The 27,178-nt window shown below is 40.0% G+C and overlaps 1 long non-coding RNA gene across 1 annotated transcript; it reads right to left on the bottom strand.

The window, feature by feature from the left end:
- Positions 1 to 27: 27 nt before the first annotated feature.
- On the bottom strand, positions 28 to 25,962 carry LOC124145897. The gene is made up of 2 exons (XR_007218213.1): positions 25,590 to 25,962; positions 28 to 3,746 (listed from the first exon to the last, which is right to left on the bottom strand). It is a non-coding gene; the product is annotated as an uncharacterized LOC124145897 (long non-coding RNA).
- Between the last annotated feature and the right edge of the window lie 1,216 nt (positions 25,963 to 27,178).

A 27,178-nucleotide genomic window follows, 5' to 3' on the forward strand; every position in this document is an offset into this window, starting at 1 on the left:
ATACCCCAAATCAGAGAGAGAGAGGGATGTCAGGTCACCATTTATTTTCCAACGGCATACAGCCCAAAGTCCCAATCACAATGCACAACGGAATGCATCTGAACACATATCAGAAATAGTTTACCTAGTGACACTTTTCCAGGAAACATAATGACCTACCGGGTACACATACTTAAAGCAACTTGTGAACTTCAATGTAACTGTTTAGCTACTGCTGATACATCATTCTCAACATTCGAGATGTCTACAATAATCATAATGCACATCTGTAACAGGAATACAGCATTTAGAAAACTATTTGCATAAACAGCCTTCATACATATTATATATGGGTGGTAGCGCACCCACCCAAAGAGTTACTTCCCCTTGACCATGGATATTATCATTATTTCACTTTCTTACATCTGCCCCCCATAAAAAAAACATCGACCCAACATTTCAACAGATATGTATGCGAACTACAAATTTACAAAACATATTTACAGACAGCGCTGCTTAAAATATTAAGACATAAGTTCTTCAGTAGTTGAAAAATACCACTTTCAAAGTGTACAACCTGTAGTTTTACATACATCATGATATTTGACACTGAAGGTAACAATACTGCTAGACGTCCAGTCAAACTATACTGCAAACCTTTTACTGTTACTTATAGTTATTCTAAGTGGAAAAACCTTTTGTACTTCAGACTGTACTAAATACAACAAACTTGGATGTCTCTTCCGATAAGGCAATCCATACATAAAATATTAAGGTCATACCATTGTGCTCAAAGTGAAGTTTTAATGTTAGTTCTTCACTTGTAAAGGTCTCTCTGGACGGAACCAGGGGTAATGTATCACTGGTATTAACAGTACTTGGTATGGGTAATACTATGTAACAGGTACCACAGGACATGCAAGTCGCAAAAGGTTCAGGTTTGTTTTCTGTTCACATTCAGTTGGCTTTCCTGTTGTGTCATATGTCAGTTTTGACAGGACATTTCTTTCATCGTTGTGACTTCCTCACCTCTGCTTCATCATCGGCATAATGAAAATCTGTGGACTCTTCCTCACTCTCTGTTGATTGTAGCTGTGGATCTATTTGGTCACAGGTCCTCACAGAATTGTCACCATCCGGTGACTGCTCACTTGCACTCACATCAGTATCATCTTGATCCTCATAACTACTAGAACCATGATCCGTCGACCGACTTGATACTGGGAGTTGTTTCATTGGCATTTTCTGACGCAGCAAAATGCTTCTCAGGATAAACTTCCTTCACATCGATCTCCACTTGGCCACTGCCTTCTGAAGAATCACTGTCCGTCCCTGACTGCTCATAATCGACAATGTGCTTTTTCATCCGAAGCGTTTGAGTTCTTTTCTGCTGTCTCTTGGGTCCATCTGAACGCCATGTTCTGAGACAATGTGTCCAAGGTAGCGCACCTGTTTCTTAAATAGATTGCACTTACGAGGTTTTAGTTTATTCCCAGATTCCTTTTACCATTGCAAGACATTCCTTACATCTACTACATGTTGTGAAAAATCTTTGCTGAAGACTATAAAATACAAATAGTGTCCCTCAGCCCTTGTAAGCAAGTGTTCATTAAGTGCTTGAATGCACTTGGTGCTCCAGTTGAACCAAAAGGAATGCGTATCCATTCATATAGCCCCCAAGGACTAATAAAAGCAGTATATGGTCTACAACTTTCCTTGATGAAGCCCTAGTGATAGGCCTTCCCCCATTGGTTTCCACCCAAACTGTCAAGGGCATCCTGCATGCGTGGTAGAGGGTGCCTGTCACAGACCGTCTTACTATTGAGTGCCCAATAGTCAACACATAGTCTCAGACTTGAGTCCTTTCTTCTGACACAAACTAGAGGGCTCGAGTAATATGACTTCAAGTGTCGTACCCATCCCTTGTTTATAAGGTCTTCTTGATAATCTTTAACTTATTTGTAAAAAGGCCTAGGAATGGACACATATGACTTCTGTACAGGTACATTATCAGTGAGTTGAATGTCCATTTTCAAATCAGTTATTGTCCCAATATCATCATCTGTCTTACTGAAGACATCTGACTCTTCATATAACATCTGCTTGATCATTTCCTGTTGTTCCTCGCATAAATCATCACTTAGTCTACTGGGGGATGCCAGTGCTCTTGTATGCTTGTGGTGTCTGATGTCTTATCTGATACCAGGATATCATCTAAATTCCAGTCAAGATCTGGCTCGTCCTCACCTTGTAATGGTATGACAGATCTCACTTGCTGCAGTGTACCAAGACATGTCCTGCTGTGACCTTTAATGTCATGACTAGTACAGTTCATTAACGTTACCGGAATGTTTGTTTTGGTGAATCTCTTCAACCTAAGAAGTGATCCTTGAATCTTCAGTCCATCAGGCCAAGGTTCCTCAATGTTTGGTTCAAACAAGACAGTGGTGGGTTCACTTACATTGGTGGCGACCATGCACTTCACTTGTAACACTTGACCAGCTTTGATACATATTACTTGTCTTCCACTCTGAACGTCACATATTGCATCAGGTCGCTCCTCTTGCAACAGCTTAACTACAGCTTCCAGTTTTTCTTTCCTAATTGCTGGCAGTCCTGATTGTCTGACATTGACTCTGCTACACTCTGCATGACTGAAGAGATATTGCTCGATCACAATAATACCTATGATTGGGGTAGTGATGGACATCTTAGTAACTAAAAATGGAAAAGAAAATTTCCGATCAGTGGTTCCCTTCATCAGTTCGAAAGATACTTCGACCCATCCTTCAAAGGGTATGTTCTTCCGGCCAATTTACTGTCGCCTAACAGTTCACTTGTTTCATCCTTTGATTCTTCAAACACTACAGACCTAACATCAGCAACATGTGTGCTCTTCCTTTTCCGCTCCTTCTCGGCAGACACAGCAGCGCCAACCAGACCGATGTTCCTCAATTCTTGTACAATAATGGGGTCTCTCAAGCCAGTGAGTATTGTTCTCAGGGTCATACTTATCATCAGGTTCTGGTCATACCTTTTATCAGATCCATCCTCTTTGGATGAGAAATTTATTTTCTGACTCAAGAAATCAAGAATCCTCCAAACAAAATCTAAAGTTTCTTCTTTTTCCCCTTGAACACCACAACTAAGGTCCTGATAAAGTTCTGTCGCAGATTTTTCCTCAGAGACTGTTCGGAGAAGCTTCCAGAGAATGGGTAAACTAAGATCAGCCTTTCCTTCAATGTATCCCCTCAGTGACTCTGTTGGTGGAATGGCTCTATGAACACCATCAATAATCTCAACAGTACTGTAACCCCTTTCTTCTCAATCTGTCTTTTCAAACGGATGAAACCTATTCCTTGCTTCATGACAGGTCCATGAATCTTGAACTCCTTTAACATCTGCTACCCTCACCATTGTTGGCTGATGTGGTCACGGTCTTAGGTTCATGATAGGAACCTCTTTGCTTTTCAGCTGCAGCAGCTGGTAATAGCTGCATCTTCTTTTCCCCCATTGCTTGGATCATTCCGACATTCTACCATATAGGATTCTAAAGTTGTCAAACACATTGATTTGTCGGTACCAGCCTTGACAGGTATTCCAAGCCGCTCCAGCGATTCTGTCAACACACCAACATCCAGACCGTACATCCGGGATTTGATGCTCCACTCTGTCTCTGACATCTTCAATATTGTCGTGGTGGTCTTCAAGCAACATATGCTGATCCTGGCACGCTTGCCAAGTTGTCAGCCACACAACAATATATCCTAAAACAGAGGGAGAGATGTCAGGTCACCATTTATTTTCCAACGGCATACAGCCCAAAGTCTCAATCAAAATGAATGCATCTGAACATATATCAGAAATAGTTTACCTAGTGACACTTTTCCAGGAAATATAATGACCTACCTACCAGGTATACTTACTTAAAGCAACTTGTGAACTTCAATGTAACTGTTTAACAACAACACAATACTGCATGAAAACTACTGCTGATACATCAGTCTCAACATTCAAGATGTCTACAATAATCATAATGCACACCCGTAACAGGTATACTATATTTAGAATACTACATGCATAAACAGCCTTCATACATATTTTACAAAAATTACTATTTCATTTACAAGATTAAGTAAGAAAAACAGATTATCATAACGGAAATAATACATGCAAATAGTCACTTTTACACTATTCCATTGGGCTTAATCAAAAACCATTACTTCCGGATTGTGTATTTAATGCAACAATATGCATAATTTGACCTATCAGTTATTACATATTTGGACATTCAAGTCTGTTACATGTAAATAGAATAATAGATCAACAATGCCAACTTATTACATATATAATACAGCAGCAGTTACTAATTGCACACAATGGAAAAGATTGCATTGAACGGTCATAATTCAAAATCAACACAATAACAAACATGTTCCTCAGTGACTAGCACATATGCTTTCCGGAACGTTACAAGATGAGGGTTATTTCCCCTGAATCGTGCTAATGCGGTCACGTGACCCCCGAAAATAGGTGACAACCAGAGTTTAAACAGCGTTGGTGAATATTTAATGTTACAAGATCAAAATAACTATTCTATTCCTGAACCAAAACTATTAGAATCCTATTCCCATTCCTAAAATGGGAATCACATTCCTTTAATAGTCAAAAAGTGAAACGCTAACCATGAGGTTTCTGCTTGGCTCGATTATAGTCCAGTATTTAAGAGGTCCAGGTTCAACAAAATTGACGGCAAAGATTTATTGCTGGATTTTGGTGCCTTGACACCTGTACATTAAAACAAAAAATAGTTTACCAATGCTAACCATGAGGTTTCTGCTTGGCTCGATAAATCGAAAATACAACTATATACGATGCTACCTCTGACAGAATACCCACAACCTATTTCCTGGCATTGTTATCTACAATATGTGATACAAGACGGCCTTATTTCGACCAACATTAATGCATACATACCTAAAACAGAGAGAGAGAGATGTCAGGTCACCATTTATTTTCCAACGGCATACAGCCCAATAAGCTATTTCCCGGCTCACTATGCGCAACGTCAGTTGACCTTTGGGTGGTAGCGCAAAGAGTTACTTCCCTTTGACCATGGAAATAATCATCATTTCACTTTCTCACAAAGGCATGCAGGTGCACCATTTGATCAGGTGTTCAACCCTTTAACCAATAGGCTACCTACCGCCCCCTGTTGAGGAGAGTTTCCATCTCTGGTGGTCTAGCTGGGTTCATGTTTCAGTGTGGACAATAATATTTTGTAGGCTTGGGAACATTTTGTCATGACATCCTGACATTAATTGGAATAGATGCGGTTAAGATGCAACGGCTTACGCCTATCACATTTCGTCCATACATTTCAACATAGATATCACCTTGGTGAGGTGAGGTGAAATGGGGTTTAACGTCGCGCATATGACGACGTTCATGCACGTGTGTGTGTGCGTGGCTGCTTATACTAGCCGATTTTATAGTGCTAGCCCACTGTGATAACATGCCGCAGTTTAACATTGACACCCCATTCAGACACGTTATACTGACTCCGAGCCGACCAGGCGTTGTTTTACCATCTTATAACGTCTGCGGCTTGAGATCGAACAACCCACCTTCCTCTCTCGGGGCAGACGCTCTATCCACCAAACCACGGATCCGGTCTTTCGGTCACGCCACTCCATGAGATAAACATGTTATTTGATAAGAAAGGACAAATGTCCTCTATAATTAACTGTTATAATAAAGGAACAAATCATATGAAATTATGGTTCACAAATGTAAGAAAGAATACTGTAAATGAAATAAGTATTTATTCTAATTTTTTAATTACCAGTTTTGAATGTTTAACGAAGCCCCAACATTAATTTATATTTCTTAAACTGAAATATTCATATCATGAAAAAAAAATTCCATGTATTATCTTTTCTTTAATGAAATAATATCTGATCATCTGATAAAATATTAATAAGCCATTATGAATTATATGCTCAACACCAAAAGTTTCTGTGATACCAATATTTTAGTGAAATTTTCAAACAAGTAAAGTTTGGTTTTCAATATTGTAGTACATGTATGGAATCAAGTCACAAAAACGCAACTGCTACAGAAAAGCATGCATTCCATACAAAAGTTGACTTTTATGCAAGCCCCATGCATTTCACTACCCAATAATGGGCATAAAAACATGTGCGTTAACGGGATTTAATACGCATTGTTGAGCATCGTGCTGACAACAACCACTCAGAAAACCAACAGAATTACGCAATTATTCAACATTACGAAATGCCACGCCTGTCCGGAGCAGGATCGAGTCAACGTGATGTTGCAAGACAATTTAACGTCCACAGAAACACCATTTGGCAACGTTGGCAACAGACGAATGCAGTCAGAGACCATCCTCGGAGTGGCAGGCCACGCGTAACCAATAATCGACAAGACAACTGGATTCGAACAACACACCTACGAAATTGATTCCAGCCAGCAACAGTGACTGCAAGAAGCACCCGTGGCCTTCCACGAATATCTTCACAAACCGTACGTCGTCGCCTTAGATGTGCAGGGATTGTCGCCAGAAGACCCGCCAGACGTCCCATTTTGACAGGAAACCACCGTCAAGCACGTCTACAGTGGTGCAGACAGCGTCTAAGCTGGACGGCCATGCAGTGGGGACAAGTTCTATTCACTGACGAGTCTCGTTTTCACCTCAGCCACAGCGATGGACGGATTCGAGTGTACCGACGTCGAGGTGAACGTTACGTGAACGTTACGTCATTGTGTCATGGAAGAAGATAGGTTTGCGCGCGGCCGCATTATGGTATGGGGTGGGATAATGGTAGAGGGAAATCTCAATGGACAGCGCTACCGCGACGAGATCATCGGCCCTGTTGTTCTACCGTTTTTGCGTTGTCATGGCCCAGACATTACCTTTCAACATGACAACGCCCGGTCTCATATTGCTCGACTTGTTCAGGATTCTCTTCAACAAAACAACGTGAATGTCATCCCCTGGCCGGCTCGCTCCCCTGATCTCTCACCAATCGAGCACATGTGGAATGAGATGGATCGGCGCCTTCGACGTCGTCAACCACGTGTTCCACAGACACTCCAGGAACTTCGAAACATGCTCCAGCAGATATGGACATATATCGCACATGACTTTGTGCGACGCCTGGTCCAATCCATGAGACGAAGATGTGTTGCTTGCATCGCAACCAGAGGTGGACACACACGCTATTGATTTGTAAATTGACGTTTTGGCATGTTCATGGTTTTTTTTATGAATTCACGCATTTTCTGAAGTCAGTATGGCAAATTCAACCATTTGAACACTTACAGGAGTCTTTTATCTGTTGCACATCGAAATTGTTTCAGATTTGGTAAAAAACATAACGTTGCGTTAAATCTTATTCAATGTCACAAGAACTTTTGTTGTTCAGTATATATTCATAGCTGTCTCTTACTTAATGTTTTAAGTGTTTTGTTCGGGTTTGGTCATGTCAACCCTGTTTAAGCAAGTCAGTGTATTCCATCAGACAAGTATTGTTGAACATGCCCCTGGTCATGACGTGAAACTAGTGTACCACCTATGCAGGGTCGGCTGATGGTACTTGACATCTCGATATACCAGTCCCCATGAGGTCCCGGTCAGATTAATCTCAGCAAAACGTCACCGAGCGAAAACGCCAGCGATCGGCGAAAATGTCACCTCGCCTAAAGCGACAACGGCTACTATTGCCTTGCGAAAACGGCACCTTATTTTTTTTTTTTACCTTGGTACTGAAATATATGAAATTGCAAACACAAATAATTGTAACATGTTAAAACACGTTTACATTAGATATTAGCCTCTATTCCAATTTACTTGCCGACTGGGATTCGAAGGCGCAACTTAACATATTGTGAAAACATCACATGCTTGAAATAAAATAAATGAAATTAAACTCTTTGGTCACTTGCAAAAACAAATAATTTTGAAATGTTAATCGCCTTAAAAAACGTTTACATTAGAAATTAGCGTCTACTCCAATGCGAGGAAGATCTCAGGGCCAACATGAGGAAGTCCTCCACATCTCCACCTCCACGAGTGAGTGAGTGAGTGAGTGAGTATGGTTTTACGCCGCTTTTAGCAATATTCCAGCAATATCACGGCGGGGGACACCAGAAATGGGCTTCACACATTGTACCCATGTCGGGAATCGAACCCGGGTCTTCGGCGTGACGAGCGAACGCTTTAACCACTAGGCTACCCGACCGCCCCTCCACCTCCACGAGATATTCCACGTCTGGCAGACATACAAAGATGGTGACCTCACTCTGCCTCAGTTACTGACACAATTAATGCTCTGTGGTTAATGGACCAGTCTTTTGAACAAGGATGTGATGATATTCAAATGTGGAAGTACTGTGTATAACTGTGAAAAACAAGACAATGACAATGTCAATAATATAAATAAATCATATATACTACATCATAACATAATAAAACATGTAAATAAAAGCATATATACTACTACTACGCCCGAGAAATCAGTGACGTTTTGCTGAGGTGTGTTTTAGCCTGCACCCGCATCCCTTATATTGCTGGTTGTGAAGATAGTCATAGTATGATTATAGACACTGTCGTACCATAAATTTGACGGACCCTTACAAGCTGCTGGTTGAATAGTAAATAGTAACAGCCAGAATTGTGACTGGAGGAATTAATTCAGCTCATAATTAATTTTGCTCCATTTATATGTTGGCGCGACTAAACTACTCTCCTCAAAATACAGCCGAGCTCCGTCTCTATAACACCCCAGTGCAAGCGCAAATGAAGTCGGGAGCCAGTTCACGTTATTTTGTAATATCGCGTGATCTTACGAGACTTTATGTCTTCCTTGACGACGGTTGTCACTTTGATGTTACATCGACGCCATTTTTGATGCTACATCTGCACATTGCTGTTCTGAAAGCGTTATTTTCCTATCCTTTATTGCAATTCTTGAACCTGCCACCATGAATGCGAGCACGTATGTTCAAGGTACAATTCTAATTACGCTTCAGTAGATTCCGTACCTCCAGGTTGGTATATAAGTATGATGAGGCAGTGGGTATCATCATTTTTATGATCTATCATGACTCCTGTACTGATCCACAAATACTCATACTTTTGTGGCTTAAGATGGGGAATGCAGGGCCCATTGTGTACCTTGAACATCTTTAGAAAATACTTTATGCAGAAACACAACTCATAACAAATACAACAGTGTAACTGATCTTAAACCTACTCAACTGTATAAACACTGCCTCCTATCCTGTATATATTCTTGGGGTGTCAACCATACTCTGTACTTCACCTGCTTGATAACGGTGTTAGAATCTACAACGAAATCATCGATCCTAATTGTAATATAGAAGTTGTTTGCCAATTTGTCTCATCCTTACTCATTCAAAATACAGTTACATATTCTATCATTAACTGCAGATGGGAAACAACACCAGTAATATCTTTTTTTAGTGCTGCAAATTAGGCCATTTACAAAAAGGCCAAGTTAACATAGTTCACGGGAGCTAATGCATTGCACAAAACCGGACATGTCATATTGGCGGGGGATATGAGTATTTCATGCTTGTTACCCTTTATCCAACATAAAACTGCAACATTTTGGAAAAGGGGAACCCGTAAAAGCTTAGCTATATACCACCTATCTGTCAGCACAAATAATTTATTAACTGCAAAATGATATATTATTTACAAGTCACCACCCAAAGATTAGGGACCAGCAACATACATTCTGGGTGTTTAATACCCTGTATGTTTATTCTTCTGTTTCTCCACAGTTGATCGGATGATCTGGTTCCTCCAGCCTCTGTCCCAGCTGACTTATCCTGCCCCTTGCCATGTAGGTGTCATAAAGGCTTGTCTTTAACAATGCCTATTTAGCACTTCCATGAGTTTTCACCGATATGTGGAACACCTCTGTGTACTGGTCCCTGTTTTCATAAAGCTGTAACTGAATGTTTTTACTGTTTTCCTACCTTAAACCAACAGTATGCAATTAATGTAACCCTATTATGAATGTTGAGAGTACCTTGGTTCAAAGGCTTCAGTCATTCTGTGAAGTTTGTCACATTTGTATTTCCAAGAATATCCTTCAAGTCATCATCTTTACCATAGATGCTCATCATGTCAATCACTGGATTGTCTAGTCCAGACTCGATTGTTTACAGACTGCGGCCATGTAGCTGGAATACTGCTGAGTGCGGCGTTTTTAAACAACAAACAAATTATCTACCTTTTCGGGATCTAATATATATATATATATATAATCTTTATTTACCTTGTTTCTTTTTCACACCTTTCCTGTCTTTACCACCATAGTCTTTTATTTGTTTCAATAATATTCAATGATTGTATAACCTTTTCCATCTACATAATATTCTCTCCTCATATTCCATTCTTTCCACTACCTCCCTATCTATAGCAACCTACTTCAAAGTCCCTGACCATCCCTGCCCACTTGTCCCACCTGCCCGTCCCACAGACCCTTCGCCCCAGCACTGTCCCCTCTGTGTCCCTCACTATCGCTGGTCAGTACATCGTGGACGACACTGACTTTATTGAAGTAGATCTCGTGGATGAGGAGATCATCCAGCCAACCCACTCCTTCCTGAAGGCCTTGCTATCCAGGGTGGCCAACTTCTTCAGAAGAGTCAAGAGTGTGTTTTATAAGAAGAAGGATGATTAGGCAGTGAACTCTGAACACATATGTATATACTTATATACAAAACAATTATGAATCATTTTAGGACTGTTGAGGCATTTGTTACAATATTTGTGAAATACATAAAATCTATCTCTGTTTGTTTTTGGCTATTTTCTTTATGTTAATGAAATACATTATTTGTTACAACATTTTGTTTTGTTTTGATTTGTTCCTTTTCTGCTATTTTCTGGCTATGTTATAGACTAACGCATGACTCTTGAGGCATTTGTTACAATATATAGGAAATATATTACTCGCAAAATGTTTGGTGATAATCAAATCATGGAGTAGAAAGTTGTACCATGAACAATACATAACGTCTGACCACCATGGGAAATTAATGCATGGAGTGTGGCAGACGTTGTACCACAAATCATTTTGTCGACTTCTTCCCGACACTGGATTAATGTCATGGCCCCACAGCATCGTGTTTCCAAGGCTCCAAACAATTGTAACACGCACGCACGCACGCACGCACGCACGCACGTGGCCCCACATCATCGTGTTTCCAAGGCTCCAAACAAGGCACGCACGCACTGTACCATGAAAACTGTACCATGAACATACAGAGTGAAGAAGATGAATAAATCCTCTGGTTGCAACATTTCTTGTTGACTAAATGGTCTACATTTTAGTACAGTTACAATATGTTTCATTTTTGACAACCAGGCTGCACCTAGTAGGCCCAGGATACAAATCAAACATTTAAAATGAATTTAAAACGAATGAGTGAGTACGGTGTTACGCCGTTTAGGGTTTAGCGTCGCGCATATAGCGACGTTCATGCACGTGTCTGTGAGCGTGCGTGGCTGCCTGTATTGCCGGTTTTACAGTGCTAGTCCACTGAGATAACATGCCGCAGTTTAACATTGACACCCCATTCAGACACAGTATACTGACTCCGAGCCGTCCAGTCGACCACCCGACCAAGGTGGACCCATGAAGATCCGGGGTAGAATAGATCTTCAGCAACCCAGGCTTGCCGTAAAAGGCGACTATGCTTGTCGTAAAAGGCGACTATGCTTGTCGTAAAAGGCGACTAACGGGATCGGGTGGTCAGGCTCGCTGACTTGGTTGATGCATGTCATCGATCCCAATTGCGTGGATCGATGCTTATAATCTTAATCACTTGATTGTCTGGTCCAGACTCGATTATTTACAGACCGCCGTCATATAGCTGGAATATTGCTGAGTGCGGCGTTAAACAACAAACAAACAAACCAACCAACCCGACCAAGGTGAGCTTGTGCCATACCGTAGGGTCCGTCAACATTTTATTCAAACGACTTCTTCTTCTGAACCACTAATTGGAAATTAACAAAATTAGACTGGAAGCATCCCTAGGTGGTGGGGATTCAAAATTGTACAAATGGAAGGGCCGATCACCCCCTAAGAGGCTGAGGGGCGGGGCGAAATAGGGGTAATTTGGCTATATTGCTTCAGACGACTTCCTCTCTGGAACTAAGAGATAGTTATCAACCATATTTGGTTGGAAGCATTCTCCAAAGGTGGGGATTCAAATTGGAGAAATGGAGGGGCTGAACCCTACCCCACCCCCGGGGACTAAGGGACGGGGCTAAAAAGAGTTTATAACTTGGACACAGTTAAGATCCTCACCATATAAACCATTTGTACAATTGAGAGTATAATGAGAGGAATGCGCATGTGCTACCAGGACTGGCCCTTCTGTTCATCTGTTCGGCACTCCCAAAGGAGTTAGAACCTTGACCATAACATGCAAACCGATATTATCCCCACCCTATAATAAACAGATGCATCGTATACATTTGTTTGTTATGAAGAGAATAATACCTTTAATATGATATATCCCGGATCATAACATGGAAACGGTTCAGAATTTTATGCCACATTTGTATCTACATAAATACACGTTCATGCTGTCAGATTTGCTATCCACCAATTTTAAATGCTGACAGAGTCAAAATTACGAAATATTAAGAGTATTATAAACATGTACAATGCAAATGTATATTTTGTCATGATTGCGTCAATATCCAGGTGAGCAATACAGGCCATATGGGCCTCTTGTTCTAATTACTTATCGATCATTGATTACCAGTTTTGAATTTTTAACGAAGCCTCAACATTAATTTATATTTCTTAAAATGAAATATTCATATCATGATATGTTTTCCCATGTAATATCTTTTCTTTAATGAAATAAGCTAATATGAAAGCTGTCTCCTACTTAATGTTTTAAGTGTTTTGTTCAGGTAAGACATTGTCAATCTTGTTCAAGCAAGTCAGTGGACTCCATAAGACAAGTATTGTTGATCATGCCCGTGACCTGAAGGGGCGGTGTGAAGCCCATTTCTGGTGTCCCCTGCCCTGATATTGCTGGAATATTGCTAAAAGCGGCGTAAAACCACACTCACTCACTCATGACCTGAAACTAGTGTACCAACCATGCAGGGTCGGCTGATGGTACCAGTCATCTCGATATACCAGTCCCCGCGAGGTCCCGGTCAGAATAAATCCCTTGCACCCTTTATATTGCTGGTTGTGAAAATGGTCATAGTATGATTATAGTCACTGTCGTACCATAAATTTGACGGACCCTTACAAGCTACTGGTTGAATAGTAAATAGTAACACCCAGAATCGTGACTGGAGGAATTAATTCAGCTCATAATTAATTTTGCTCCATTTATATGATGGCGCGACTAAACTACTCTCCTTAAAATACAGCCGAGCTCCGTCTCTATATCACCCCAGTGCAAGCGCAAATAAGGTCAGGAGCCAGTTTAACTTTATTTTGTAATATCGTGTGATCTTACGAGACTTCATGTCTTCCTTGACGACGGTTGTCACTTTGATGTTACATCGACGCCATTTTTGATGCTACATCTGCACTTTGCTGTTCTGAAAACGTTTTTTTCCTACCCTTTGTTGCAATTCTTGAACCTGCCACCATGAATGCGAGCACTTATGTTCAAGGTACAATTCTAATTACGCTTCAGTAGATTCCGTACCTTCACGTTGGTCTATTAGTGTGATGAGACCGTGTGTGTATCATGGCTCCTGTACTGGTCTTCAAACACTTTGCATGCTTTAGGGGCTTAAGATGTTAAATATAGGGGCCCTTGTGTACCTTGAACTTGTAAATAATTTTTGAAAATGTGGGTTCTCTGTTTTTTTAAATCTCACTGACATTGTTTAGGCGCCTTTCCTACCATGGTAACATGTTGATTTGGTTGTAAAATGAATTCCGTAAATTCATAACAGTGGTTACATGAAGTTTGTGAGTCTTGGGGAAGTGTTTTGGGTGGGAACTGCCCGTGCTGAAGTTACAGATAGCCCAAGTGGAACACACCCCTGCCCCCCATCCTTGTGTTATAAACCAGGATCTGCCCATGATTTTTTTATAAACCCTCAGAACCGACACAGCAGTCTGAGCCCAAATTTATATTGTATGCCTAGGCTGAATCCCTTGTATTTTATCAAATAGAATTAGTTTAGCAGTGAAAGGTAAACTGTAATTTATTATCCCATATTTTGTCTGAAGGGTTCAAGTTATAAAGTAACAGGGATATATACTTTGCAGTGTCCAGGCTAGCTGCCCTTGATTAGAACCATTACCCTTTATCCAAATATAAAAATGGAACATTTTGGAAAAGGGGAACCCCTAAAAGCTTAGCTATATACCACCTATCTGTCAGCACAAATAATTTATTAACTGCTAAATGATAGAAGTGGGACGATACATGATACACCGCGACTTTTTAGTTGTCGATACAAGTATCGATCACAGTCGCACACAATGTAAAAAATATGGATTCTGACCTTAAATGGTTGCATTAATAACTGTTCGACTAAACACTAATCAGCAGTGCAAGTTAATAGTGAAAACATAAATATTTTCCAGCCCTACTAAATGATATATTATTTACTAGTCACCACCTAAAGATTAGGGACCAGCAACATACATTCTGGGTGTTTAATACCCTGTATGTTTATTCTTCTGTTTCTCCACAGTTGATCGGATGATCTGGTTCCTCCAGCCTCTGTCCCAACTGACTTACCCTGCCCCTTGCAATGTAGGTGTCATAAAGGCTTGTCTTTAACAATGCCTGTTTAGCACTTCCATGAGTTTTCACCGATATGTGGAACACTTTTGTGTACTGGTCCCTGTCATAAAGCTGTAACTCCATGCCTATACTATTTCCTACTTTTAACCAACAGTGTGCTATTATGAACGTTGAGACATAACTTTTGTCCAAAGGCTGTAAAGTTTGTCACATATGTACTTCCAAGAATATCCTTCATATCATCATCTTTACTATCTATCTCCTCTTTGCATTATCTACCTTCAGTATTTACATTATATCATTGTTTACTTCATGTCTTCAATTTGACATTTTCTGTAGTTTCTAACACACATTTACTCTGAATTGTAATCTCCAATAGGCCTTTTTCACTTCATTCCTCTTCTGTCTTTACCACCAAAAGCTTTCACTTGCTGCAATAAAGGTCAATGATTGCATAACCTTTTCCATCTACATAATATTCTTTCCTCACATAGTATTCTTTCCACTACCTCCCTATCTATAGCAACCCACTTCAAAGCCCCTGACCATCCCTGCCCACTTGTCCCACCTGCCCGTCCCACAGACCCTTCGCCCCAGCACTGTCCCCTCTGTGTCCCTCACCATCGCTGGTCAGTACATCGTGGACGACAGTGACTTTATTGAAGTAGATCTCGTGGATGAGGAGATCATCCAGCCAACCCACTCCTTCCTGAAGGCCTTGTTATCCAGGGTGGCCAACTTCTTCAGAAGAGTCAAGAGTGTGTTTTATAAGAAGAAGGATGATTAGGCAGTGAACTCTGAACACATATGTATATACTTATACTTTGGGCTGTTGAGGCATGTGTGACAATATTTAGGAAATACATAAAATTCATTTCTTTTTGTTTTTGGCTATTTTCTTTATGTTAATGAAATACATTATTTTGTTACAACATTTTGTTTGTTTAGTTGTTCCTTTTCTGCTATTTTCTGGCTATGTTATAGACTAACACATGGTGATCACACTTGTAGTCCATAAACAATTGCTCCACTCTGTCTCTGACATCTTCACTATTGTTGTAGTGAACTTCAAGCAACATATGCTGATCCTGGCACGCTCGCCAAGTTGTCAGGCACACAACAGTATACCCTAAATCAGAGAGAGGGAGAGATGTCAGGTCACCATTTATTTTCCAACGGCATACAACCTGAAGTCTCAATCACAATGCGCAACGGAATGCATCTGAACATATATCAGAAATAGTTTACCTAATGACACTTTTCCAGGAAACATAATGACCTACCAGGTATACTTACTTAAAGCAACTTGTGAACTTCAATGGAACTGTTTAGCTACTGCTGATACATCAGTCTCAACATTTAAGATGTCTACAATAATCCTAATGCACACCTGTAACAGGAATACAGCATTTAGAATACTACTTGCATAAACAGCCTTCATACATATTATACAAAAAATACTATGTCTATAACAAGTTTTAGCAAGAAAAAACGATTCTCATAATGGAAATAATACATGCATATAGTCACTTTTACACAATGCCATTAGGCTTAATCAAAAACTATTACTTCCGGATTGTGTATTTAATGCAACAATATGCATAATTTGACCTATCAGTGATTACATATTTGATCATTCAAATCTGTTACATGTAAATAGAATAATAGTTCAACAATGCCAACTGATTACATATAGAATACAGCAGCAGTTACTAATTGAATACAATGGAAAAGATTGCACTGAACGGTCATAATTCAAAATCAACACAACATCAAACATGTTCCTCAATGCCAAGGACATGATTGTGCTGTCAGGAACGTAACAAGATGAGGGTTACTTCCCCTGAATCTAACTAATGCGGTCACGTGACACCCGAAAATAGGTGACAACCACAGTTAAACAGCGTTGGCGAATATTTAATGTTACAAGATCAAAACAACTATTCTATTCCTGGACCAAAACTATTAGAATGAGAGAGAGAGAGAGAGAGAGAGAGAGGTCAGGTCACCATTTATTTTCCAACGGCATACATCCCAATAAGCTGGTTCCCGGCTCCCGTGGTAGCGCACCCATCCAAAAGGTTACTTCCCTTTGACCATGGAAATTATCATCATTTCACTTTCTCACAAAGGCATCCAGGTGCAACTTTTAATCAGGTGTTTAGCCTATTTAATTCTGGAAAGAAATTAACATTCCAAACATCCCATCCACCCACATCCACTGAACAGTTTACATGGACATTACTTAATCTTCACACTAGGTTTTTTAGGGCAATAAATATGGGAAACTCATGAATTACAGAGTGCCCCTTTATAGGAAATATATAACTTGCAAAATGTTTGGTAATAATCAAATCATGGAGTAGAAAGTTGTACCACGAACAATACATAACGTCTGACCACCATGGGAAATTAATGCATGGAGTGTGGCAGACGTTGTACCACAAATCATTTTGTCGACTTCTTCCCGACACTGGATTAATGTCATGGCCCCACAGCATCGTGTTTCCAAGGCTCCAAACAATTGTAACACGCACGCACGCACGCACGCACGCACTGTACCATGAACACACAGAGTGACGAAGATGAATAAATCCTCTGGTTGCAACATTTCTTGTTGACCAAATGGTCTTCATTCTGGTACAGATGCAATATGTTTCATCTTTGACAACCAGGCTACTCCTGGTAGGCCCGAGATACAAATAACATATTTTAAACGAATTTATAACGAACGAGTGAGGGGTACGGTGTTACGCCGTTTTCAGCAATATTCCACGAATATCAGTGCGGGGGACACCAGAAATGCGCTTCACACATGTACCCATGTAGGCAATTGAACCTGGGTCTTCGGCATGAGGAGCTAACCCTTTAACCAATAGGCTACCCACCGCCTCCTGTTGAGAAGGAGCGTATCCATCTCTGGCAGTCTAATAATATTTTGGAGGCTTGGGAACATTTTGTCATAACATCCTCACATTGATTGGAACAGATGCAAGAACTCGGCTAAACGGCTATGATGCAACGCCTATCATATTTCATCCATAAATTTCAACATGGATATCACCTTGGTGAGGTGAGGTAAAATGGGGTTTAACGTCGCGCATATAGCGACGTTCATGCACGTGTGTGTATGCGTGCGTGGCTGCCTGTATATTGCCGGTTTTACAGTGCTAGTCCTATTATATACATGTACAATCCAAATGTATATTTTGTCATGATTGCGTCAATATCCAGGTGAGCGATACAGGCCCTATGGGCCTCTTGTTCTAATTACTTATCGACCGCCTCCGTGGTCTAGTGGTCGAGCGTCCGCCCGGAGAGCGGAAGGTCCGGGGTTAGATCCCCGGCCGCGTCATACCCAAAGACGCTAAAAGATGGTATTTGTTGTTACCCTGTCTGGCGCTCGGCATTAAGGGCTAAAACAAGGACTGGTCGGTTCGGAGTCAGTATACTGTGTCTGAGTCGGGTATTCATGTTAAACTGCGGCGTGGTATCTCAGTGTGCTAGCACTATAAATAGGCATCAGTCCGGACTAGTACAAGCAGCCACACACACACACATACACGTCGCTATATAAGTGCAATAATCTTGGACGCGACGTTAAACCCCATTTCACCTCACCTCTTATTACTTATCAATCATTGATTACCAGTTTTGAATTTTTAACGAACCCTCAACATTAATTTATATTTCTTAAACTGAAATATTTCATATCATGATATTTTTTCCCATGTGATATCTTTTCTTTAATGAAATAAGCTAAAATGAAAGCTGTCTCCTACTTAATGTTTTAAGTGTTTTGTTCGGGTAAGACATTGTCAATCTTGTTCAAGCAAGTCAGAGTACTCCATAAGACAAGTATTGTTGATCATGCCCCTGGTCATGACCTGATCGTGACCTGAAGGGGCGCTGGGGTAGCCTAGTGGTTAAAGCGTTGGCTGGTCACGCTGAAGACCCGGGGTCGATTCCCAACATAAAAGCGGCGTAAAACCATACTCACTCATGACCTGAAACTAGTGTACCAACCATCCAGGGTCGGCTGATAGTACCTGTCATCTCGATATACCAGTCCCCGTGAGGTCCCGGTCAGAATAAATCCCTTGCACCCTTTATATGCTGGTTGTGAAAATAGTCATAGTATGATTATAGTCACTGTCGTACCTTAAATTTGACGGACCCTTACAAGCTGCTGGTTGAATAGTAACTAGTAACACCCAGAATCGTGACTGGAGGAATTAATTCAGCTCATAATTAATTTTGCTCCATTTATATGATGGCGCGACTAAACTACTCTCCTTAAAATACAGCCGAGCTCCGTCTCTAACACCCCAGTGCAAGCGCAAATAAGGTCGGGAGCCAGTTTAACTTTATTTTGTAATATCGTGTGATCTTACGAGACTTCATGTCTTCCTTGACGACGGTTGTCACTTTAATGTTACATCGACGCCATTTTTGATGCTACATCTGCACTTTGCTGTTCTGAAAACGTTTTTTTCCTACCCTTTGTTGCAATTCTTGAACCTGCCACCATGAATGCGAGCACTTATGTTCAAGGTACAATTCTAATTACGCTTCAGTAGATTCCGTACCTTCACGTTGGTCTATTAGTGTGATGAGACCGTGTGTATCATGGCTCCTGTACTGGTCTTCAAACACTTTGCATGCTTTAGGGGCTTAAGATGTTGAATGTAGGGGCCCTTGTGTACTTTGAACTTGTAAATAATTTTTGAAAATGTGGGTTCTCTGTTTTTTTAAATCTCATTGACATTGTTTAGGCGCCTTTCCTACCATGGTAACATGTTGATATGGTTGTAACATGAATTCCGTAAATTCATTAACAGTGGTTTACATGAAGTGTTTGTGAGTCTTGGGGAAGTGTTTTGGGTGGGAACTGCCCATGCTGAAGTTACAAATAGCACAAGTGGAACACACCCCAGCCCCCCAGCCTTGTTTTCTAAACCTGGATCTGCCCATGATTTCTTATAAACTCTCAGAACTGACACAGCAGTCTGAGCCCAAATCAATATTGTATGCCTAGGCGGAATCCCTTGTATTTTATCAAATAGAATTAGTTTAGCAGTGAAAGGTAAACTGTAACTTATTATCCCATATTTTGTCTGAAGGGTTCAGGTTATAAAGTAACAGGGATATATACTTTGAAGTGTCCAGGCTAGCTGCCCTTGATTATTACCATTACACTTTATCAAACATAAAAATGGAACATTTTGGAAAAGGTGAACCCCTAAAAGCTTAGCTACATACAACCTGTCAGCACAAATAAATAAAGTGGGACGATACACCGCGACTTTTTAGTTGTCGATACAAGTATCCATCACAGTCGCACACAATGTAAAAAATATGGATTCTGACCTTAAATGGTTGCATTAATAACTGTTCGACTAAACACGAATCAGTAGTGCAAGTTCATAGTGAAAAAATAAATATTTTCCAGCCCTACGAAAGGATATATTATTTACAAGTCACCACCAAAAGGTTAGGGACCAGCAACATACATTCTGGGTGTTTAATACCCTGTATGTTTATTCTTCTGTTTCTCCACAGTTGATCGGATGATCTGGTTCCTCCAGCCTCTGTCCCAACTGACTTATCCTGCCCCTTGCCATGTAGGTGTCATAAAGGCTTGTCTTTAACCATGCCTATTTAGCACTTCCATGAGTTTTCACCCATATGTGGAACACTTTTGTGTACTGGTCCCTGTCATAAAGCTGTAACTCCATGCCTATACTATTTCCTACTTTTAACCAACAGTGTGCTATTATGAACGTTGAGACATAACTTTTGTCAAAAGGCTGTAAAGTTTGTCACATATGTACTTCCAAGAATATCCTTCATATCATCATCTTTACTATCTATTTCCTCTTTGCATTATCAACCTTCAGTATTTACATTATATCATTGTTTACTTCATGTTTTCAATTTGACATTTTCTGTAGTTTCTAACACACATTAACTCTGAATTGTAATCTCCAATAGGCCTTTTTCACTTTATTCCTCTTCTGTCTTTACCACCAAAAGCTTTCACTTGCTGCAATAAATTTCAATGATTGAATAACTTTCTCCATCTAAATAATATTCTCTCCTTACATTCCATTCTTTCCTCTACCTCCCCATCTATAGCAACCCACTTCGAAGTCCCTGAGCATCCCTGCCCACTTGTCCCACCTGCCCGTCCCACAGACCCTTCGCCCCAGCACTGTCCCCTCTGTGTCCCTCACCATCGCTGGTCAGTACATCGTGGACGACAGTGACTTTATTGAAGTAGATCTCGTGGATGAGGAGATCATCCAGCCAACCCACTCCTTCCTGAAGGCCTTGCTATCCAGGGTGGCCAACTTCTTCAGAAGAGTCAAGAGTGTGTTTAAGAAGAAGGATGATTAGGCAGTGAACTCTGAACACATATGTATATACTTATATACACAAAACATTAATGAATCATTTTTAGGACTCTTGAGGCATTTGTTACAATATTTGGGAAATACATAAAATCTATCTGTTTGTTTTTGGCTATTTTCTTTATGTTAATGAAATACATTATTTGTTACAACATTTTGTTTTGTTTTGATTTGTTCCTTTTCTGCTATTTTCTAAGGCGCCGCGATTCGCTGTGCAGAGTTGCGTCCCTTGGGCACGCCAGAAACCTATGTATATACTTATACTTTGGACTGTTGAGGCATGTGTGACAATACTTAGGAAATACACAAAATGCATCTCTGTTTGTTTTTTGGCTATTTTCTTTATGTTAATGAAATACGGTATTTGTTACAACATGTTTTTGGTTTAGTTGTTCCTTTTCTGCTATTTTCTGGCTATGTTATAGACTAACGCATGGTGATCAAACGTGTAATCTAAATTTCTAAAATGTCTAAATAGCAAAAGGCAACAGTTCAGCATGTACCTGACAAACCTGCAAAGTTTCATGAAAAAATATTGAACGGTTTATGAGTTATGCTCCGGAAACAAACCCTACCCTCACAGAACCTAAGTACATCTTGTAGCCATGGAAACGTAAAAAATAAAACATTCTAAAATTTCTAAATAGCAAAAGGCACCAGTTCAGCATCTACCTGACAGACCTGCAAAGTTTCATGAAATAATATTGAACGGTTTAGGAGTTATGCTCTGGAAACGAACCCTACCATCACAGAACCTAAGTCCATCTTGCTGCCATGGAAACGTAAAAAATAAAAGATTCTAAAAATTATTTCCCATACAAACCCACACACTATCCTGCTGTAGCTATGTATCCTGATTTTCATTCAACAGTACTTCAAGACACCTGTAGTATAAAGTATATTTTGTAGATATTATTATCATATAGCAAATATGAATTTAGAAAGTTTATCATCAAATCTTCTGATGGTTAAATAAATGCAAATTGAACCCAGCAATCATTCCATGTAGATAAATGGATTTATTTATGTTATTTGTTTTTCATATAACAGATTATACTTACATATGTTACAGTCAGTGTCTATAATCAGGCCCAATATGTATATTGACAGAAAATTTCAGTCAATATGTATATTAACAGATTCACTCGGGCAAGGTATATGTTTTCTTAAATTTTCATTCATTTATTATTGCCTGAAAAATAGGACTGGATTTTGACAGACTGACTGAAATGAAGTAGACTGCATAATTTAATCTCCTCAATTTAATTTGGATCTATTTTGATCTTATGACGATCAAAGAAACTTATGTAAGAAATTAAAAATGTTTTCACAATGAAATTGATTGATTCTCCAAACATGAAATAATACCAGAGTCCTTTTTTTGTTACTTATCTTAATTGGCATAATATTCAGTTCAGAAACAGATGACTGCTAAAAAGTCATGCATGTGTAATCAAATACTAGGACACATGCACAAGTATGCCAAGATATTGATTAAAATAATAAGAGTCATTATGCAATGCAGATATATGTTGGTGGGAAGAGAAAAAAGAGTCAGCGTCAGTTAATATGGTCTCTGATTCCAGGTGCTATTTTACCAAATCGGGACTGACGGTATTTATACAGTATGATTGAACATTTAACTGTATATAGGGTATATCTTTAGATGCAAGACATATGTAAAATCAGAAATTATTTCTGAGGGATTCTTTGACCGAAGTACTTAAGTCGGGTACCCCCGGCGCGGCAGAATCCTATGACCGTGGCTATAATCCCAGATGCAACCTGATTATGTTTCTAGGTTCACCAGCCCAAGCCTCCGACCAGTCCTTCACGTCAATTGCGCAAAACGATCCCAAAGGAGTTCAATCAGTGAAATGTCTGGAGATTTGGCTGGCGAGGACCATGTTGTGACACCTTAATGCCTCAGACAGTCGACTGCAATACGAGCTCTGCAAGGACGTGCCTTGTCATCCTGGAACTCAAAGTTCTGACCCACACACGGGTAAAAAGGGATGACCACGGGACGTTTCCCTTGGTCCACATAACGTAGACCGGTCATGTCCCCTTAGGGGGCACGGGTGTCCCAGTCGTCTAAGGCGCCGCAATTCGCTGTGCAGAGTTGCGTCCCTTGGGCACGCCAGGGCTTTCCTCCCACATTAAGCTGACACGCCGTGATATGACTGGAATACTGTTAAAAGCGGCGTTAAACCCAACTCACCCACTCCCTTACACGATCATTAGATCTGTCTTCTTGTCGTATGTGATGTCACCTGAGATCATGACGCTGCCACCACCGTACGTATCGTGTTCTGACGGATGGTACTGCTGCCGGAAAGTACCACTCTCCACGCCGTCTCCAAATACGTTGTCTGCCATCTGTAATGTGTAAATATAACCTCGATTCTTAAGAAAACATGGTGTTTCTCCAATGCCGCAGTTGACGACCTCCAAACTGTTCCCACTGTTGTCTGAGGCGTCTGTGTGTCAGACGCAATCATGTGGAAGGACGGCTTGATTTCAGACCCCTCAGTGTTCGCTCTGTTTCGTATCGCTGACGTCTAAAGTCGGATTCCTGTGGGAGCCATGACGTTGTCCCCCACTTCTGGTGCAGAAATGAACCCGCTCCCCAACGTAATTGGGCATTGCCTAAAAGTCGGGCCGGGCCGGGCCAAGACGGGCCAAAGTGTTACTGGCTAATTACTTCATTATCGGCGATCATACCTACATATAATTGATGCAACATACACACATGACATTAATGAACAATCAACCAACAAAAAAGTGCACCATAAATAAGTAATTCGGAGTAAATCGTTTGACAACCAGAAAGTGGAGCAGTGTGTAAGCGTCGCTGATCTTGGTAACATGTAAAAGAGCAATCGTTAAACGAAGTAAGATTTGAAACGTATCAAATACTTCTAGCTATCGTGATACAAATTTCCATCTGTGAGCATAGTGTTTATATTTATAGGACCGTACTATATATAAGTAAATACCACTTTATAATGTCACTGATCGTCGTATTTAAAGCAGACACATTGGTTAAAGTAGACCTCTTCTCCCTATACTCTCAACAGTCACACAGATGTTCGGTCCGACTTGGCCCGGGCTCTCAAAATCAACTTTAAACTCACATATGTATCATCAAATGGATTCACATCTATAAACTAGTATAATATCTACCTAAATACCACTTTATAGTGTCTCAGATCACTGTACTTAAAGAAAACAAGGTGCTCAAAGTGAAGCATTTTTACTGTATTTCTTTAGAAAATCTATGTCAGAAGTGTTCGGTCCGACTTGGCCCGGGCTGTCAAAATCAACTAATAACTCACAGATGTATCATCAAATGGATTTACATCTTTAGATTAGTATTATATCTGCCTATATACCACTTTACAGTTTCTCAGATCGCTGTACTTAAAGAAAACAAGGTGCTCAAAGTGAAGCCCTTTTTCCCCTACATTCTCAACATAGCCTCTATCAGAAGTGTTTTGCTTGTGTTGGGTCCGACTTGGCCCGGGCGGTCAAAATCAACTTTAAACATACAGATATATCTTCAAATGTGTTTAGATCTATAGATTAGTGTTATATCTACCTATATACCACTTTATAATGTCACGTTACATCGTATTTAAAGAAAACAAGGGGCTCAAAGTAAAGCATTTTTACTGTATTTTCATAAGAAAATCTATGTCAGAAGTGTTCGGTCCGACTTGGCCCGGGCGGTCAAAATCAACTTAAACCTCACAGATGTATCATCAAATGGATTCACATCTTTAGATTAGTATTTTATCTATCTAAATACCACTTTATAGTGTCTCAGGTCGCTGTACTTAAAGAAAACAAGGGTCTCAAAGTGAAGCCCTTTTCCCTCTACATTCTCAACATAGTCTCTATCAGAAGTGTTTGTCTTGTGTTGGGTCCGACTTGGCCCGGACTGTCAAAATCAACTTAAACCTCACAGATGTATCATCAAATGGATTCATATGTTTAGATTAGTATTATATCTACCTGAATACCACTTTATTATGTCACGGTACATCGTATTCAAAGAAAACAAGGTGTTCAAAGTGAAGCATTTTTACTGTATTTTCTTAAGAAATTCTATGTCAGAAGTGTTCGCGTATATTTGTGCTTAAGTCACTTGGACATTGTTTAGCTTCATGAACTCTTCATAAGAAACATGTCAGACAGCTTTGACATCATTGATGACTTAGTCTTATGAGATGTGTAAACCTTAGGGGAAATGAGCTCAAGTAAATACAGAAACAGAGGGTCTAAAATTGCCAGTGTTAGGCCCGAAAGTCTATTTAGGATTTAAATTGTGATTAAGGAAGTAGAGGGTAGAGAGAGAACAAGATAACAAATCTTAACAAAACCTACCTGCCAAACAAGTGCTAGTTCGTTCGTATCCGTAATCCGTCACAAACTGTAATGAACGCATAGTGTGTTCGATGAAGGAAATACAGCCCTTCAGATCTTTGTTTACTGAATACACCTTGACCTATGTTCAGTGATATAATTTATAAGATATTGATGCTACATGGCCGCCCATAGTTTCTTGGAAATGTCAAGGTTTTGTGCTCAACAAATATATATGACTGTATATGATGTCTCATCTTGATGTACTTTAATAATGCAATTCGACAAAGAAGATGTACAGATGCCTCGACAACATTTTTCACACATGAATGACTTCAACCTTGGCTCTCAACTAGTACAGGTAAACATGGCTATTAATGCTCATGTGTGTCAGGTTGCCCTAACCTCGCCGTCGTATCTGTACACAAAACAAGTGCATAGTCTAAACTAGGCTACATATGCATTTCTTCAGCCGTTTCAGTAATGCAGTGCGCTGTCACAGCATGCTGGTAGGTCTGTACAGCACAATGTATTTTATTAGTAATTGGTCGATTCTTCATAAATCATATTTTTTGCCATTCATTTCACATATGCCTCGGTAGAATTGAGGTAGGGGAAGGACTTCTGGTCAGATAACAAGGTATTCAGATATCCAGAAACTCGTTTATCCGGACAACATTTTAGAAAAAGCAATTGGCCGGATAAGCGAGGTTCGACTGTATAGCGCGTGATACATGACAAAACAGATGTGTTAGGACCTGATTCGCACTTGCTGAAGGGATACCAATGGACCCTGATCATAATACATTGGTTGCTTATTATTATTATTAAACATATTGTATTGTCCAAAAAGACAAAGGGATTGGGCACAAGTGCAGCACTTATTACCACCTTCTCCATATATACAGTTATACATAATATTGCATAATGAAAATTAACAATTTACAGTTGAAGCATCACATTGTGGAAACATAGTGCGCAATATAAATTTATATACAGTGCTCATATGAAGGATATGTACAATGTGCTGGAAAGTGAAGACAGTGTGCATCTCATACATATGCTGATATTATATATGTTAGTGTTGTATATAGATTTAACAATATTAATGATTAACAGTTTTGAAACAATAATACGCTAGCTACTGAATCTGTTAGCCGTTTCTATATAAATTTGTGTACAGACAAGAATATTTTTGTATTCAGGAAAACATCTAAGTTTGGATCACAAAAAAGAATACTATTTAGAGTTTTTTGTCCTCCAAGATTATCGATAGCTGTCAGTAATGTCACACATTTGAAGATACGTATGTGTGTTTAAAGTTGATTTTGACCGCCCGGGCCAAGTCGGACCGAACACTAGCCAAACACTTCTGATAGAGACTATGTTGAGAATGTAAAGGGAAAAGGGCTTCACTTTGAGACCCTTGTTTTCTTTAAATACGATGTACCGTGACATTATAAAGAGGTATATAGGTAGATATAACACTAATCTATAGATGTAAACACATTTGAAGATACGTATGTGTGTTTAAAGTTGATTTTGACCGCCCGGGCCAAGCCGGACCCAACACAAGCCAAACACTTCTGATAGAGACTGTTGAGAATGTA

Source organism: Haliotis rufescens, unplaced genomic scaffold, assembly GCF_023055435.1.
Source record: "Haliotis rufescens isolate VD_foot unplaced genomic scaffold, xgHalRufe1.0.p SCAF_45, whole genome shotgun sequence".
Lineage (NCBI taxonomy): Eukaryota > Metazoa > Mollusca > Gastropoda > Lepetellida > Haliotidae > Haliotis > Haliotis rufescens.